We start from the raw sequence: 18840 nt of genomic DNA on the forward strand, positions 1-18840 counted from the left end.
GAAGAGAAGAAAAGAACAGAGTTTGCATTCAGTGCATCAGCAGGAAAGTGAAATCAAGTCCGCAGTTTGAGACATACAGGATGTGTGTGTGTGTGTGTGTGTGTGTGTGTGTGTGTGTGTGTGTGTGTGTGTGTGTGTGTGTGTGTGTGTGTGTGTGTGTGTGTGTGTGTGTGCTCTGCTGAATATTAAAAGCAGCATATGAAGCAAAGAGTCCAGCCTTTCTGTCTTTAACCCACACACTGCTTCAAGTCTCCTCCATCTTTCTTTGATATTTATTATTATCACTATTGTTAGCTGCTTTGATCAGCATGAAGTTTGGTGTGTTTGGGGTGTCAGCGTCCCCCCCCCGCTCCCACCTGCCTGCTTGGGGCCCAGACCTCTGTAGACAGAAATGGGTCAAAGTTTAGTGGAGCGTCCTGTCTGACCTGGAGGAGGGAGGGGGGTATCCGAGTGCCAGGAACGGCCTTGCTGGACACAAGGGGCTTTTTGTTTTTTTTTCATAACTTTTGTTTTTTCATCTATTTAGTTATTATTTTTTTTTTTTTTTTTAAATCAGAGCCTCTTTACTCGACAAAATGTGGTGAACTGTAAATACCACCACCAAAAGTAAAATACAAAGTTTAGTCTGATTTAAAGTATTTACTTCCCTTCCTGCCAGAGGGGTTAATAATTATTCCCATCGGGAGCAGAGAAAGGAGTTACTGTAAAACAGGTTTGCGCTTTAGGCTGCGACAGACGGTAACAGCTTCCACACCGAAGAGTGTTGTTTCCACAAATTGCTGGGTAGCTGTGGCGCGTTCGCTGTCGAGAGCAGATCTGCTGTCTGGTTGCGGTTCGGTGTAAATGCTGCGTCCTTATTTAAATTCTCAGAACATGTTTCCAACAGTTGATTAAAAGGTCATTTGTTTGCCGTGGTTGCACGTGTGACAGAAAACCCGAGATCTGCTTTACTCTCCCCCGTTTCTATCCTTTTGCACAGCGACTCGCGCCAGAACTCTGAAATCACGCTGGATTTTACAAGCGCAGTTCAATATAGACACGGAGGGAATAATTATTGCTAAATGTTTGAGTGACTTGTAAAAATAGCAAAATTTTCTAGAGTCAACAGCTAAGAAAAGGCATGAATAAGATTTAACTCTTATGAACCCTGCGTAGGACAGAGAGCAGCGTTGCTCCGCGGCATATTATCTTTCTCTTTAAAGCTTTAAAAGCAAAACACTGCACATTACAGTGACAGCAAACAACTGTGGGTTTGTAAACATGTATGACAGTGTAACAGATTGTTAGCAGAGATTAATATCACGCTCTGTGTGTGTGTGTGTGTGTGTGTGTGTGTGTGTGTGTGTGTGTGTGTGTGTGTGTGTGTGTGTGTGTGTGTGTGTGTGTGTGTGTGTGTGTGTGTGTGTGTGTGTGTTTGGAGCATATCCAGTTTTTACAGCTGGGGAGGTCTTTGGGTTCCTCCTCAGAAGTCTGGAGAATTCAAATAGAGGCAGATTTAATAAAGATAGGAGCAGCTTCCTTTGTCAAAAAAGGTCTCCCAAAAACAATGGCAGAGTCATTTTAATTGGAATCATGTCAATATTTGGAGATAAAGATTTGAAGAAAGGTTTAATTTTGTTTTCTCTTTGTGTGATGATGTTTTCCTCAGCCTCTCCAAATAAGTACCTACATTTATCTCGCATATAAACGTGGTTTTCAGCCTCAAAGTGTGAAATGCGTTTGATTAATGCTGCATGTAACTTTATTAAAACCTTTTCATGAATCGTTTACCTGCAATTGATCACAGTCTATTCTCGAAAACAAGATTTCCATTTCAAACCAACACGGTATTCTTGTCACGTTGATTTCTGGCACAGCATTAAACACATCTCTGCAGATTAACATGTCTGGCTTCATAAAGGTCAGATTTCTTGCTCTAAATTCCCCAGAGTGGAGCAAGCCTCAGTTTTTAACATCCACATTTAAAGTAAGCTGTTAATCGCGCTTATATAGGTTTGGCTGCCCATAATCTTTGATCAGTAATGGACAGAAAACAATCTTTAACACGCTGGTGAGTCCTTTAGACAAATGTCTGCAGAAATCGGCATTGCTTATAAGACAAGAAAATAAGCCAGTAATGCAAAAAGAATGAGGACGGGTTTGTTGGGTCTGTACCCCAGGTGACGTGATCATTTGTGTGTAAGATGTTAAAGTAAATCCAAATTCTATTTACTCAATTAGTAATAATTGATTTAGGCGATTTAATGAGTTGTTATTGGTGCTTCAGCTTTAAACAGGGTTCCTAAGCAGAATGAACAACTCTGGAAACCTATAGAATTGAAATGTTCTCAATAGGAAGATTTGACGTTTAATCTTTCTAACATCCATCTGTCCGGCAGTCTGTCCAGTCGTTCCATCCATTCATCCAGTCGTTCCATTTGTCTGTTTATCTGTCCACACTTAAAGTCTGACCACTGTAAAATTATTTACCATTAATGCATTTTTTTTTTAAATTAATATTCAAACGTTACAAATGTTTTAAAAGGAAGGTGAACAGTGGGAGGTTTGGCTTGGAAAAAAAGTATAGAAGTCTAACCTGAAAATGTTTTTGAACCTTTCCTGTTCCAGACTATATAAAACATTTAAAGTCAAGTGAAGTTTCTTTTCATAACCGGATTGTTAAAAAAAAAAGTAAACATCACTTTGCCTACTTACTTCATTTCCATGTTGGTGCGTGTTGTGCAGCTCGGTGCTTTGAAAAACCCAACGTTGACACGAGGAGTAGGAGATCTGAGATTTCACAATTAAACTATGTATTACGTAATGGCTCATCTGCTGCACCTATTGCCACCGTACCAGGAATTACTGGTGTGCAGAATTTAAACAATAGCGCTCGTCTGCCGTCAAAGATCAAACGGGAAGATTAAGGTGCAGACCGAGCGTTTTGGAGGGGCAGAAACGGCGGCGGCAGATGCAGGGATGAGCAGATGAAATGAGGCCAGTGTCATCCTGTCTCATTAACCATGCAGGGTTGGGAGGGGATTAGCCTCACTTACATAACTCCAGCTCCCCCCTACTGACTCCCCCCTTTAACTAGCCTATCTCCCCCCCCTTTTTTTTTTCTAACCCCACACTCATAATCTTTAAAGAGAAGGAGGAAGATTGTTGCGGCCTATTTGTTATTCCCGCATTTTAGACTTTCATCTTTCTACAAAACAGAAATTGGAAGAAGCAGGAGACAGAAGCAGGCTGGCTGATTGTGGTGGGAATTGTTGAAGAGAGGAACAGACGTCAGGAACTGAGAGAATCAGTCAACAAATGCAGTACTTTATTCCCAGATGCGGTAATAAAGTGCAGATGAAGCTGATGGAAAAGACGGAACAAGAGGAAAAAGAAAGGCGGCGGATTGTTGGGGGGTGAGGTGGGAGGTGTGGGGTGGATCAGATGATCTATTTATAGTTTATCCCTGATGTTGGGTTAGACTGCTTGGCCCAGTGCAGCAGAGCTCAGCATCTATGTCAGTCTTCGTGTCAGTCTGCATTAGCTCTGCACACACTCACACACGCACGCACACACACACACACACACACACACACACACACACACACACACACACATATATATATTTATGAATGTGCCCCACGGATGTGAACGCAGGCTGTCACGTAAATGTGAGTGTGCTGACCTTTGCCACCGAGCAAAACAAGATCACACACCAGCACATCACCTGGCTGTGTGTGTAACAGAGATGGTGAGGTAAGGGAGCTGCCTCCGTTCTGCTTAGTTTATGCAAAAACAAACAGGAACTCGTCTTCTTGGGACTAAATTAGTCTCATTATCTTCCTTGTCCTTTCAACTCTTGTTTGTTTTGGGCTTACATTTGCATATTAATGGCCGTCCTCCTTTTGTTCTCTATCATGGTACAGTTAAAGATGACTGCCTCGCTTTCTTATTGTGGAGGAGGTTGTTGTCCTTGATTATTGTTCCCTCTGATGACAAATAAAGGCCTTATGAAAAGAGAATGCGTTGTAAAAATGAATATGTCCCAATTAACTATTAATTATGCGATCACAGTTTTTTTTATGTGTATATATATATATATATCTATATCTAAATATATGTATAGATATAGATATATATATCACACACAACCCTCTTATTTGTCCCAATCAGCAGAAATTAGATTATGAAATCTAAAATTATTTGTAAATGTTGAATCACACTGACTGATTTTATCTCTGATCTGATATCTTTACAGCAGGTTCTATCATACAGAGTGACATAATTTCTTAAAATCAAGCACACCCAGCCATTTGTGATGTTTATTTGGGCTTTAAAGGATGTGTCTTAACAAACCTTAATGTTAAAGATTCCCTAAAGTGGTACTATAAATCTAATTAGCAGTTTATTGGACCAACTTCCGGGTTCAATTCAGAATATTCAGTATCATGAGTAGAGATGCAGCAAATATCGACTGGCCAGACTATTTTCAGCCCTTTTTCATTTCTTACGCTTCTGTGTCACTACGTCAACTTACTCTAGAAACGTAATCTGCTCTGTAACAGATTACACAGGACACACAGACAACAGCTCTGAAGTGTTGCTGCTTTGGTCTCAAACAAGTGCATAAATGTTCTCTGAATATGTCAGGGTTGTTTCCCTTTTCCTCTGTGCAAGTTAACAAAATCCACAATTGGAAGTAATTCTGAATGGGAAGTTACCATGAAATTCCCTTCGACTTCCTCACTTCCTGAATGATTCCCGTCTGGGAGCGTCTCGGTGTCGACCAGAACCCCGTTTGTTTTAGCTGTTTTTGCCTCCGTTAACCTGCATTGTGCCGTGGCGAAGGCGAAGGATCGATTCATGAACACGCTGAAATGTGAGCATTCATATAATTGCACCTGTGTGGTAAAAAGACACCGTTGACTTCGCTTTTACAAAAACAGAATTTGGAAATAAACTATAGATTTGGGGGAATACTGTATGTTTTCCATATGGTTTCTTAAGAGGTTTAGATGTTTTCATCAGATAAAGTTGGATCCTTTCTGTTTTTGAGGCTGATGCTTGGCTCTACAGCAGCAGCCCTCTTCTAGTTTATCAAAGTTTGAATATATTTTTGGTGCAGCTGCCCCCATGCCTGCGCTGCGGCAGCATTACCATGCAGTTTTTTCTGCTAAGATATGCTCTCCGTGCAAAGAAATGTGTTGGAAATTATGACGAAAGGCTAAAAAGACAGGGAGGTTGAAGATAATGAGAGAGGAGACAAAGAGCGGGAAATGAATAGAGATGATCCGCGTCCTCCAGACAGACAAATTGTTACAACAGCAGAGGCAGTCTGAAAAAGACAAAAGACTAGACAAAACTTTTGGCTCAAGTGATTTAAGGGCTGGAAAGTAAAAATGAAAAATGCTTCTGCTGTCTTTGTTTGATTTCTTAATTATTCTCAACTCACTTCTTTTTCATCTGTTTGGTCAGCTGGCTCTCCTACTGTCATCAATACAGCAAAAGCTACAAAAAAAAAAAAAATTCACTTTTCGTGGGTTGTCAGTAAACATGCAAATACATAATTTAAGCGATTTCTGCTGGAGCTGCTTCTCTGGAGATCGGTTGCAGGAATAAGTTTGGCTCTTTGTTGCTGCTACTTCCAGATTTCATGTCAGCTAACTCGACCACTGGGAAAGACGACTCCGAGTCTGAGAGGAACGTCACATGATTGGATAGAAAGATGAAAGAGTGCTCAATAAAAGAAAGTGGAGAAGTTTGATTACAGATTTATTTTATTGTTGCGATTTATCAAACTAAGGATTTGAGATATAAGAACGGTTGTCAATGCATTTTCGTATTTTTACAATGTTACCAGGTACTGTTCAGATTTTGCTTCTCATCAGATAAAATAAAATCTGATGAGCATATTGTCACCTTCCTAAAAATAAAAATCATAGCATAGGTGACTTTTTTTCTTCTTTTTTTTTGCCCAAAGGGATTTTTGTGATTAAAAAAATTAAAAAATCACTGCCTCTTTTTGCCAAAAGTTAGCTGAGGTTTGACACTGATTTCAGGTTCTGTAAATCACAATTTTAGGCACACCAGAACGTAATAAGATGGAGATTTTTAATGTTGCTGCTCCTCAGAATACTTATTTAAATTGTGCAGCTCTATTAACGTTAATTTTAATATGTTAATATTTTTACAGTGTCTGTCCTTGATGTTTATAGGTATAAATCTTCATTAATTTGAAGTAAGTTTTGTGTGTTTGAGTGAAGTAAATTATCTGCATGTACGATTGTTCATGTATGAATTATGTCAGAAATTATGTTGATATCATAAATGTTCTTTTTGTTCCACATATATAATCCTGGATGGCTAGCTGGACAATGAATGCCAAGCCCTTGATATCTCAGACAGTAGTTTGCATCATCTGACCAGATATTTCTATAAGGTCAACGTATCAGATGAGTCAGAGGATGGTGAGCAGGTTTAGACATGCTGCCCTCTAGTGAAGAAATGTTAGATCTGCACTGACAGAACTTTCTACATCTACAGAGGTGAGGAGAAAGCTAACAGGACAGGAGTTTAAACATGCAGCAGGCAGATCCATCAGAGCAGCACAGGCAAACACAGTTCACATTGTTCTTTTCTTAACCTGTAAGATGAATGCTGCTCGTTAATCATGGCTATTTGTCTTCTGTTGTAAGTGTAGAGGTCAGTGATTAAACCTTGTTTTCTGTAGCTGAGCCAACTCTCTCTCTTTCTCTCTCTTTTTCTCTCTATTTTCTTTCCTCTCAGAGGATCAGAGGAAAGGCTGCAGTTTGTCACTGCTCCACTCGGCTTTTCGTGGCTCTGATGTTGTCTGTCGCCAAATCCCAGCTGAATAAAAGCCAGAAATTGAAGCGGCAAATTATGTTTTAAGTTTGTGTGCTTGCATACGGAAAGCAAGCAGGAAAGTGGGCCAGCCATCACGCAGGACACATTACTGCAACAAAACAGCTCTCTCCTTTTTTTATTATTATTATTACTATTATTTTTTGAAAAATGACAGCGGCAAACAAACATATCTGGCAAAGTCTTAACATGAGGTTTCAGTTAATGGGAAGGTAAAGGTGGGAAAGCTGCTATGTTTCCACTGATTGAATTCAACTGTAAAGATTTTTACTCAACTTTTCACGTGTTATTTAGTTATGAAAATGAGCAAAAACACCTTCATGCACCTGTTATTGTAGAAATATGTTTATTGTTCATCCAAAATTGGCAATTACATATTTAAAATATTGTCAGAGCTGATTTGTTTATGCTGACTTGTTTTGCATCGTGTGTCTTTAGTTTTACATCTATGTGGAAGATTGGGCTGTTAAATCCATCGATTGATCAATTTATCAAAATATCAAAAAATATAATGACCAATAATTGATCTCTATTATTACATTTGTTTTTGTAATTTTAACTGTGCTTTAATTAAATTAATACTAATGTTATCATGGATATAATAAAATATTATATATGTTCTTCCTATATCTACACAGAGTTTGTTTTAGATTGTTTCACTCTCCTAGTGTCTCGTTGGCGGAGATTAAACAACACTTTATTTGGGGTTGTTCCTCATCAGAGTTGTAGCTTTTCAGCACAGGAAAACACTTTGGAGCCATCCCCCCAAAAACTGTAAGCAAGAATCTGTCTGATTTACAAACTGAGTCCATTAAGCCAGAAATTCAGCCGAGTCTTTAATGACCTCCTTGGTTACATTATCCTGTGGGAGCAGCACTTCTGAATCATTGTCTCATCGCCTCGACATAAAGGGTCATCCCAGCCGTGAGGACATATGCTGCAGTTGGGGTGTGATCTATCCACAGGGAGGTATAATGGATTATAATCTCAATCTAATCTGCTCCCATAGGGTTGCATCCGTCCATCATGGAAAGTGAGATCCCATCTTCTGATTAGAAGATGAGAAATGAAGGGTGTGTGTGTGTGTGTGTGTGTGTGTGTGTGTGTGTGTGTGTGTGTGTGTGTGTGTGTGTGTGTGTGTGTGTGTGTGTGCGTGTCTGTATAACAGGAAAGACTGTAAATCCTCACATATTTTATGGCCTTACAGGGTTTTATCAATATTAAAAAGAATTGAAAGATAAACTTGAGTCAAAGCTGGGCACATATACCTCTCCATATTTGTTTCAAAGTATTAAAGACATTGTTATTGTGTGTTACTGTCCACATTCTTGATATTAGTGAAACTTAAAAAGGGTCACATATCTGTTATGTTACAGATTTGACCCACAATGAGACCCGAGTCCCTCTGGACAGACTTGGAAAGTCACTTTTTTTTTTTTTTTTTTTAATCGGTGATCGATGACTGGCTGGAAAACTGCAATTGTCAGTGCACGCCTAATGGTGTTATAAAAAGGCGGAAGTGATTGGGAACGACAGAATCTCTTGACGTGTAAAGTCACAGAGCAGGTTCAGCAGAAGTTGAGGCTCACAGTGTGCAGAGGTTGCCAGCCTTTTTCAGTCTTTGGCCTCACACATCCTCATCTCATGCATTCTTCAGATTAGCTCAAGAGCAATCCGTCGAGAGCTTCATGCTAAGTGTTTTTTTTGGGGGAGGGGTTCGGGGGGGTTGTAATTAAGCAGCTGCATCCAAGCCATACAGTACACAAGCAGCTGTGAAAAGTACAGCTTGGCAGTGAGGCAATGTGGCACAAATGACCCCTGCAACAGCAACTAGAGAGCAAGAATCAATATTGTATCAATTATCAGGGAGTAACAAGCTGCCCAATTACCTCATTGGCCAACTGAAAGGAGAGTTAGTTGGGGGAAGGAAAGACACTCAAGATTTACATTTACAGTAGGAAAAAGTTGAGCTCTGACAGCACATCGAGTCTTGGTGCCTCGTAGCTCTTCTTGTCCAACGTCTACACACCATAGAGATGTTTACTGCAAGTGTTACAGATTGTGATGTGTTGTTTTAATTGTTCAGTTCAGCCAGCTCATAAAACCATAGAAACACTTCTGTAATTAATTAAAAATATTTGACTCAGTGGCTTTTTTTTATGTGTTTTTGACTGCTTCTTGTTTTTGGAACGTTATTTTACTTTGATGCTAAAAAAGAAAAAGAAATATAAGAGACAACAAATATGACAACATTTGTAATTAATGCCACATCAATTGGAGGGGGAAATGATTTAGAATTGCTGAATGTGGATTAAAAAAAATCCTTAGAAATTAGTAAAATGGCAACTACCTTTGTGTTTTGCCATGTTTACCATTCACTTGCATTATTAAGGAGGTTTTCGGTTGTTTCCATTGTTTCTCCTCTTGCTGGAACCATGTTTCCTGCCAATGATTCAGGTACAACAGCTTCTTACGTGACACTGACACAGATATTTGTTTAAAAATGCAAATTACTGCATGAGTCCATAATTTTTTCTACACTTTATCTGAAGAAAGGTTATCAATTAATGATGTTAGCATTTAAATTTCTTTAGGAATGCTTGACAAAGTTGGTTAAAAACACTTGTGTGTTAGCTCTGTGCTATGACTTGTAGCCTGTGTTGGTTTATTTTCCCTGTTTCTGAATGAAAATCGGCTTAATGTACTTCCAAAACCTTTCAGTTGCTTTCACTTCCTTCTCGGTCAGTGCCAAACGCCCGACTCGTTTTCACCCAACAAAGAGCCTCTTGTGTTCAATCTGGATGATAATGGAAATGTTGCAGAATTGGTGTTATTTGGAAGCAGCTCTCCAACAATGATGCTTTGTGTGTTTTTAATTTAGGCCAAATTGAAAGAGTTGCAGAGCTGAGTGAGGCCCTGGAATGAGAGCTCCCTGCCATCCTGTCTCCCCCAGACCTCCAGAAGGAGCACGCTGGGCGACACACTGAGGTAAATAACCACACTGAAGAAATAAATACCCTTCTGCAGACAAAGCCCTTCTCTGATGACGTTGACCTTCAGTATTTGCTGAGTCAAACACCCCCCCACCCTCCTCCTACCACTCTCGTTTCTTCTCTGAGTTTCTCCCTCCCCTTTTAGTTTTTGTTCTTTTCCTCTTGTCTTTTTAGAGAGGCCATGGCTGTGATCGATGGTCTGACTTGATGCTGACCAACTTTAAAGCGGCATAACTTTACAGTGACTTGTTGTATTAATGTTCCCACACAGATGCAGACACATTTCAGGAATTGGGGGGTCCGGCCCTCTGGGAAGAGTCTGGTTTAGGATGAGATTTGGGAATGGAAAGCAGTTGGTGTGAATGACACAGAGGTAAAGGGAGGAAAGGGAGGATGAGGAGTTTAAGAGGTCAGAAGTTTGGAGCAGAGTCCACGTTGCCTCATGTGGCAATCGGGTGTTTCACAGATAGGTATGTTACTGAATGTCTGTTTTGAATGACTTATTCAATTTTTGTGCTTATTTACAAACTTTGGTGGTTAGTAAAGTGTACTCTTGTAGAGATCACTGCACTGAGCTTCTTATTGTGGGCAGTGCTTGGAAGATTTGCTAGGTGATAACACTGTATGGTCATTTCAGCTGCACCAGCTGTCTGACTCTCTCTCCGTTTCAGACTATCCATTACAGATCTTCTGTGTCCTCTGCCCTTCTGCTTTCCTTCTGTCCAGCTCAGTCCCGGTCCAGCTGTCCCCTTCCTTCATTAAATTGTTCTCCATATTTTGCACTGCTCTGTTGGAAGGGAAGGTCTTCTGGAAAGTCACTTTTTAAACTCGAAAGTGTTTTTTTGTAGGGGCCAGTCAGTGCTTCATGATTTGATTTAAACTAATTTTTCAGGGTGTTCCTTAGAGCTGCACATTATAGTCAATTGCAGAAGTGTGTGCAGTTCTGTAATCACAAAGGGCTGCCCAGATGCAATATTTGATAATATGTGTCCAGAGTCCTGCTTTGACATTTTTACTTATCACCATATTATTTGTCTATTTGGATGGACTCTGCATTTTTCAATATTCTTGATGCTGAAGCCAATGTTGCTGTGCACTCTGAAAAGAATTGGAATTTAATTATATAAATAAAATTAATAAAATTAAATAAAATCTAAATTTCCAAAAAAAAAAATATACAGATTTTTGGAAATTCTGATTTTTAAGTTGATTTTTATTGACTGATGACTAAACCAAAGATTTATTGGTTTTTGCAAATACTTTTCTGGGCAAACATCTTTTCACAGAATCCAAAGTGAATTTTGTTTAATTCTAGACTTTTTGCTTAGGAAATGGATCTCAGACAAATGACATATTTTTAACAGCACTAGCCTGTTATGCATTAGCCAGAATATTATTATGAAAGCTGAAGGTCTGCACTTATGAACGCAGTGGCTGAAACAAGTCATGATGAGGATAATCAAAACTTTAACTGCTATGAATCTATTTGTACTCCAGTTTGAAGTTTTAATTTACTTGATTTCTCTGCATGTTTATCACTCATAAACACATTTTTCTGCTGTTGTAGCCTCAATTGTGTTATGTGACATGACAAACTGACAGAACTGCATTGTTGCTTGTTAGTATAATATATCAGTCTTCTTCCTGTCCCACTTCCCTCTGAATTTTGTTGCGGAATTGTCTGGACACACAGTGATGTTATTATAAGGCTTATTTTTCTGCAGCCCTGTAAAATGCACATTAACCCCCGAAAAACAAATGTAACACAAAACAAAACAATAAAAAAACCAAAGAGTAGAACTTAGCAATACGCTGCTACTATGAAATCTTCAGGTCGTGTTCACAAAAGTGAAAGATTGCAAGGGGAAATGAACCTGGTAAATCACAATGTTGAAAGCAGTCCAGTTTATTTCTGACTCTTGAGGGTTTAATGTGTTGTTCTGCACTGGTGCACTCAGCTTGTGGGTTATTATTACCTGTTCAGAGGCTGAAATGGAAGCTTGTGCTGACTCACATAGCGTCACACACGTATATAAAAGACTCGAAAAGCTTTCTGGTGTTGTATTTTCAGCCTGGACAAGAGCTGGCCTGTGTTAATGGCAGTAAAGTGCCAAGTCAGAATGCAAAAGTGGACTTTCTTTTCTCTTGCTATAGCAGCATGGGACTCAAGAGGGAAGTTCCAGGAAAAGAGAATAAAAAAGGATTTCTCACTCTTTCTACTGGTTCTCCATGGCAGCGTAAAGCAGTATACCAAGAACTGGTGATATTGTGTGGCTCACAAACCAGTGAGGTAGGTAAATGTGTTTTTAGTCAGTTAATTTTGAAAAGTAATTACTTTTAATTAGAGAAGGGTTTCCTTAAACCCCCAAAAGTATGTCTTTATATTATTTAAGTTTTAGGGAAGTCTTATCTCATTTCTCTTATCACTGCCTCTTCATCTCATCTCTCCTCTGACATCCTTTGTACTCTGGACAATAACTTTTCATTTCATTTATTTAGCTCAGATCAGATGTGGGAACAAAGATTGAAATCACACCCTAGCTGTCAGTGTTCAAGCAAAGAGATTAGATTATGAGTGCGTTTTGCTTCCCGATCAGTAGACAGTAAAAGCTCAGTTACCTGTATGCCATTCTTTTTTTATGTTTACATTCACTATTCCAGAAAATGTATAAGTGCAAGATAAGCAGTAAGTATTGGATATCTCATTGAGAACTCTTCAGCCCATTATTTGAAAGTGGATGGCACAATTACAAAACTCCCAAGACCAACACTAACGGGCCGTCAGAGAAACGGCAATGATTACCATGGAGAGCTGTGGAGACTCACAACTTTGGTGTAAAAATATATTAATGGCATAAAAAGAACAAAAATCTGGCCTTTATAGAACAGTGATAAGAAAGCAAAAGTTTCAAGAAGATTGTGTTTGCAGATTGTCTCAATCCTGTAAGATATACTCTGTTGTTTTTTTTAGACTATGTGCCGAACATTGTGTGGTGGAATCATAAATCTGGATCTCAAGCTGAATAGACCATCTCTCCAATAACATGTGGAGGTGGCAGTATAATGTGAGGATGCTTTTAGAGACGTTGGAAGATGAATGTAACTAAATACTGAAATATGGAAGAAAACCTACTAGAAACAGTCAAAGACTTGAGACAGGAATGGAGATTCTCCTTCTCGCAACCCCAAACATGCAGCCAGTGATACAGTAGAATCATTGAGATCCAAGCACATTTTAGGATGGCATAGTCAAAGTCTAGACGTAACTTGTTCCCTGATTATTTTTTTCTTTCTCTCATCCAAACTAACCATACTTGAACAATTTGCAAAAATGAAAATGGTACAATTTCAGTCTCTGCATGAGCTAAGCTCCTGGAGACATACCGCAAACTCCTTGCAGCAAGACGCTTCCATTTTGTACAGTATCAGCTCAGGGGGCTGAATACAAACGAACACCGGGCTTTTTGTGAACCTCATCTTCACCTTTTTTATGTAACCGGTTAAAACTGTGATGCTGAGGCTGTAGGGTGTGCTTTGACTTTCAGCTGCAAAAATCTGAACTGGAGAGCCATTTCTTTTGTTACCTTGACGCACCAACTCTGGTACCTCTGTTTTAATCTCTCCTTCATCACCTGACACTGCCATCACCGTGAAAAATACATGCTGCAGCGCATGCTGGTTTGACTTTCCACTTCTCTCCTAGTACCTGCTGAACAACGTGCCGTTTTCTCCTCCATGAGCTCGAGAGACCGTGACGAGAGTGCAACTACTAAGACGTGCAGGAAAGTGTTATGCAATTTACCCCCATCTGAGTCAACCGACCCGCCCCCCTGCTCCGTATGCAGAGGCTGCAGCTCTTGATCTAGTCCGTGTTGTTTGGTAATTACACAGCTGGGTATTACTGCACTGTTATAGAGCCAAAGGGGAGATGATGCTGAAACGCCACAGTTGTGGGGTTGGGTAAGGTGTTCCCCTGATGCCTTCGGGCTGCCGTGCGTTTTTGGTGATGAAGAAAAATGGGAGAATGCTCTCAAAATTGTTAAATCTAATGAAGAATTGTGTTGATGTGGAGATTATGTGTGAAGGAGAAGGGGTGGATGAGTCTCAGGCTGTGAACAGAAGGGGGAGGAGAGTAACTTGTGTGTGTGTGTGTGTATGTGTGTGTGCTACGAGTCAAACTAGAGGCTCAGGGGCTGGCAGACAAAAGTGGGAGAGGGGAGGGAAAAAGGAGGAGGAGGAGCAGGAGGAGGAGGAGGCAGAGGCGGTGCTATGGCAGACAGCAGGGAAGGAAAGCTGAGAAGAGGAACACTGGAGTGGAGTGAGACGAGAGAGTCCTGGAGGATAAGGAGGCTTTGAAAGTCCTCGTGTCAGGATATGAGGTTCTGGATCGGTGCATCAGAAGAAAAGTGGAATGTTGTGGTGACAAGGCAGGATACAGGACAACGAGAAGAAAAGGACGTTGAGGAGAGGAATCTCAGCTGGCATAAATATTTTTACTTTTCCTTTATTGCAAGGACAGAAAAGAAAAACAAAGATCAGCAGCAGCAATGCAGGACTCTCACTGGGGTGTGTATTGCTGCGTTTATCTGCATATGGGTACATGAGTTTTGTTTTTTTGTTGTTTTTTTTTTTCTCCAAACCTTTAGTCCCCTGTGTTCCTGTTTAGCTTGGCTTGCAGAGTTGCTTGAGGGAAAACTTTGCATTCAGGGAAGGTGATGTGGAAACTACATTAATGGGATGAGTAACGGAAAGAAACGCTGCTCAGCACTTCTAGTTGCACAGATTGGACTAGATTTTTAAATTTTTTTTTTTGTGATGACTCCTGAAATAATTGAAGTTAAAGTTTTAAAGTAGCGGGGATGCTTCATATTCAGCTTTTCTTTTGAAGTTAGCTGCTCTGTGTAATCTAAAAATAGAAAGATGGAGCAGAGAACTCAGTCTGGATTTGTCCAGGTGGATCATGAATTTTTGGTGTGTTGGCCCAGATGCTGTTACCCACGATCCTCTGTAAGTTGTGTTTTTCGAAGAAGTTGGGGTGCTGATTTGAAGTTTCAGCCTTTAGAAAAAGCTGTTCTTCTCATGGGACAGTTGGCCTGGAGGAGGGGGAAACCACTCTGGACTCACTCTGGAGATAAAGGAGAGAGAAATGCTATACACCGGGGATCAAACACACAGCTAAGCTTTACCTCTTAAGTTGTGACCCGTAAAAATTTACGTTTAAAAGCCAACTTTTATCTTTCTGATGTTGACAAAGCATCGGAAAACAGTGGCTGCTGCTGTTTCTCATGTTTTCCCTCCATTCTTAATTACAAGTCTCGGTATAAGCTTGGTGGCTACACGCTCTGGTTTCTCGTCAGGTTTGCTTTGACCTGAAAGTGATGCGTCAGCAGATGTTTATAGACGGGAGCTTTTTTTGGTGTCTATCTCTGTAGTGACTGCTGAAAGTTTCATTTAAGACAAAGCAAGGGAGGGGTTTAATTACCCAGACTGGGTTTTGGCACGGATTGCAGCAGTGGTGTTTCACTCTATAAATGTTCGAATGTTGACATGAAGATCAAGTATGAGGCGTGAAGTGAAGGGGAGTGAGAGTGAGAGTGGGGACGTGGATCACGGCTTACCTCATCTCCTCTTAACAGGAGAAATGAGGTAAATGTGTGTCACATGTTGCAGGTTACAGCCTTTTCCAGACGTGTTGACTCATGTTCGCCGTGTTTGCATCCCGTGTGCACATGCTCACTTTGCTAAGCATGTAGCTTAAAATGAGAAATGACATCAAATTGTTTGGCTTTCTCGCTCCTTTTGGTTAATACTCCTTAATCTGCACTGTGGTCAGGATGAGGTTTACATTGCTCACTCCATTTTGCATCCAGTGTTTTGTTAACAGTTTATTGTGGAAAAATGTGACCCACTTTTTGGCTATTTTAACATTTATTTAAGAGTTGTGATGTAAGAAGCTAAAGGAACAGCATCTGAAATATTTCTGTCCAGACTTTATGCTGTGAGCAATCAATAATTATTCAGGTTGGTATCAGAGGCAATGTCTGAATGAGAAATATAATTTTAGAACTAAATCAAAAAAAAGTAATATGGAGTAGACATTCCATAATGTCTATTCCATTATGGAGTTACTAACTTAGTAACTTAGCGACTTTACTAACTTAGTAACTTAGTAAAAGTTACTAAGACATAAAGTCTTTAATAACTTTTATTAGGAATTAACAGGGTTAGACTGGCTACCATTGCTAAAACAGACCATAATCCCTGGAGAATAACCTAACATACTGAGGTTGAAAGGTTCAGTAAGATAACAACTTTTGCTATAGTCTTTTCAGCCTTCCCGTTAGTTGCTGAAAGTTTTGCTTTCTCTCGCTCTCATGCAGCCTAAATAAATTGCAGATTTGCTTTGACATGTTGTACATTATAAAGCTTGTAATATGATAGCTGCTTATATATGTAATATTGAGTTCTCTCCCCACATGAACAAGTTTCACTTTTAGATGTTTTTTTTGGATCTGGAACCGGATCTGGTAGTCTTGCTCTCTCGCTGTCTTGCAGCCGAAACGATGTCTCAACATGTCATAAAAACTGTTTCCTTTTTAAGCACCTTTGTACAGATTTTGTGCTTCCTCTGACTTCAGTTTTAAAAACTTCACTGATACTGAAAATAGCTGACAGTGTAGACAGTTACTGAATGAGGAATACTCCATCTTCTTTGTTTAGTACCTAAGCCTATTAGGGCGTAGGTATGGTGCTTTCACTGATGAGGAAAAAGACAAAAAATAATTGACTTTCTTATCAGGAAAGACTTTTCAATCTGATGCCCCATTTACACAGAACATATTTTCAGTGACACTGTAATAGTTTAAGTGTCTCCAGGGACGTTACAAGCAATGCGTCTTCACACTAATTATAAAGAATCAAATAAAATGAACCTGCTTTCAGGCTCCGTCCTTTGTTTTCCAGTAAGTCCCCTAAACTCGGCTCAGTTCATGCAAAACGTTTATTTGAGGCGCATAAGAAGCGCTGATCGTGTGCGACAGAAACTCTGGAAGATTGAGTCGTCAGAGGATTAGAAGTTGGTCTGGTTCAGTTTGCTGAACGGGTATTTTCCGTGCCAATGTGCCTTCACGCCATCTTTCCCAAGCTTACGGCGCGTGGACAGTGTGTCTGAATACATCTGCACATGTGCAACTTTGCAATGTCAGTTATTTTCTCTGAGGAGTGGATGTGAATTATACATCCAGGCTGGCACAGTTATGGTGTGGTTTTGCTGCTTATGTAATAGCTGCTGTGGAAGTCATTTGCCTTTCTGTACTAAGCAGCACTTTGGTGTGCGTCTGCAGCATTGTGTGCATTCTGATTCAACTCCGATAAGTGACTTCAAGTCAGACCTGCGGTGGCTTTTGTTAAATGTCGTCCCAACTTTATTTCAAATCTTGTAGCCGTTCTCCTTCTCACTTTCAAAAATCAGTGCTACATCTTCATTCTGCCTGATTATGTTAATCAAAAGGGTGGTTGCTTTCAGTTTCAGGAAAGCAGATCCTTTCTCTCTGCTCTGGCCTCTGCTAATGTGAAACAATAGCCTTCCTTTATTTGCTGAGCCTTTTGGGGGGAGGAAGGAAAGCTTAAGAGGGAAAACTGTATTCCTCTCTCCTTTTTTAGGACAATGAGGAGTTAGAATTGCTTTAGTGCTTGGATTTATTCCAACAAACCCCATGTTGGGACCACATTTACTCTGATAAGTAATCATAACTTTGTCCCTAGTTGTGTGCTAAATCAAAGTGATCCTTGCAAACAGTAGCACATTGACCACACTGATCTCTGTTTCTATGCCACTGGCATTCTTGGTATTTCCACTGTCCGTGGTTTCGACCACTGACCACTGCTGGATAATTTGGCTGGAAAGCCTCCTGGAAAATTCAGCAATTGGAGCAGAACAGGAATGTCAGCCATGGTTCTCTTTTTTCCCATAGCTGCATCATCAGTTCCGTCCAGTGCCAGCTGATATTTGAACCACAGAAAGCAGACTAATATATTTTCACGCATATTTTTGGTACCAATTGAAATATGCTCATAAATTACTGTGCATGACAAAATGCTGATTAGCAACAAGTCTTTTTGATCAAAAATGTCCAAGGTGAACCGAATATCTTTTAAAAAATGTTGATAATATATTAATTATAAAAACAATTTCATTTACTTACATCACAAATCACATTGCATCTTCTGATCAAGATGTGATGTGATTTGTAATAGTTGTAAGATGAGTTGGAACATTATTCAAGGTAGCTTCTGGAACAATAAATTGTATTTTGCACTTTAGGCTGTTTGTACCAGTGCCGCACAAACAGCTTTAGTCAATAGTATTTCTCACCCATTCAAATAATATGTATTTTTTGTATTCTAATAATTTCAAAGCCCACAGGTGGATAAATTTCACCACCCAGGCATGTGGGGTCCTTGAACAGACATTTGTGAGCGAATGGGTCGCTCTCTGGGGTCCAGTAAATTTCAGCATGGTACATTGATAGGATGCCACTTGCACAATAATTCAAATCATTGGTAGAATTTCCTTCCTACCAAATATTCCTCAGTGATCTGTCAGTGGTTTCATAAGAAAGTGCAAGCATTTAGAAATGACAGTGGCTCAGCCAAAAGGTGATAAGCCACTTAAAATCACAGAGCTGGATCAATGGATGTTGATGCGCATTGTGCGCTGAAGTCAGCAATATTTTGCAGTCAATAAGACCTTCAAGCTCCATGAGGCCGACAGATTATCTCTAGAACAAGGTGTAGAGAGCTTCAAGAGATGGGTGTCTGTGACCTAGCAGCTTTATCCAAGCCTTATATCATCAAGTTTAAGTGGATGTAGTGGTGGAAAGCACACCATCATTGAACTCTTTAGCAATGGAGTCATGTTTTCTGGAGTGATGAACTATATGTCTGTGACTGGCAATCCAATATTCAAGTCTTGGTAGATGTAAAG

General features: G+C 39.9%; 1 protein-coding gene across 3 annotated transcripts in view; it reads left to right on the forward strand.

Annotated features, from left to right (window-relative positions):
- lzts2a (leucine zipper, putative tumor suppressor 2a) overlaps positions 1–18840 on the forward strand; it is a 43582-nt gene that overhangs the window by 7208 nt on the left and 17534 nt on the right. The window contains exon 2 of one of the 3 annotated variants that reach the window (XM_081616216.1): positions 9743–9849. The exons of 1 other annotated variant lie outside the window; for it this stretch is intronic. The gene's annotated coding sequence lies outside the window, so the exon portion shown is untranslated. Of the gene's footprint in view, positions 1–9742; positions 9850–14107; positions 14421–18840 lie in introns of those variants that run through there. One more of the 3 variants, XM_081616217.1, reaches the window with a different exon arrangement.

The sequence above is a fragment of the Poecilia reticulata genome, chromosome 15, assembly GCF_904066995.2.
Source record: "Poecilia reticulata chromosome 15, P_reticulata-male-v2, whole genome shotgun sequence".
Taxonomy (NCBI): domain Eukaryota; kingdom Metazoa; phylum Chordata; class Actinopteri; order Cyprinodontiformes; family Poeciliidae; genus Poecilia; species Poecilia reticulata.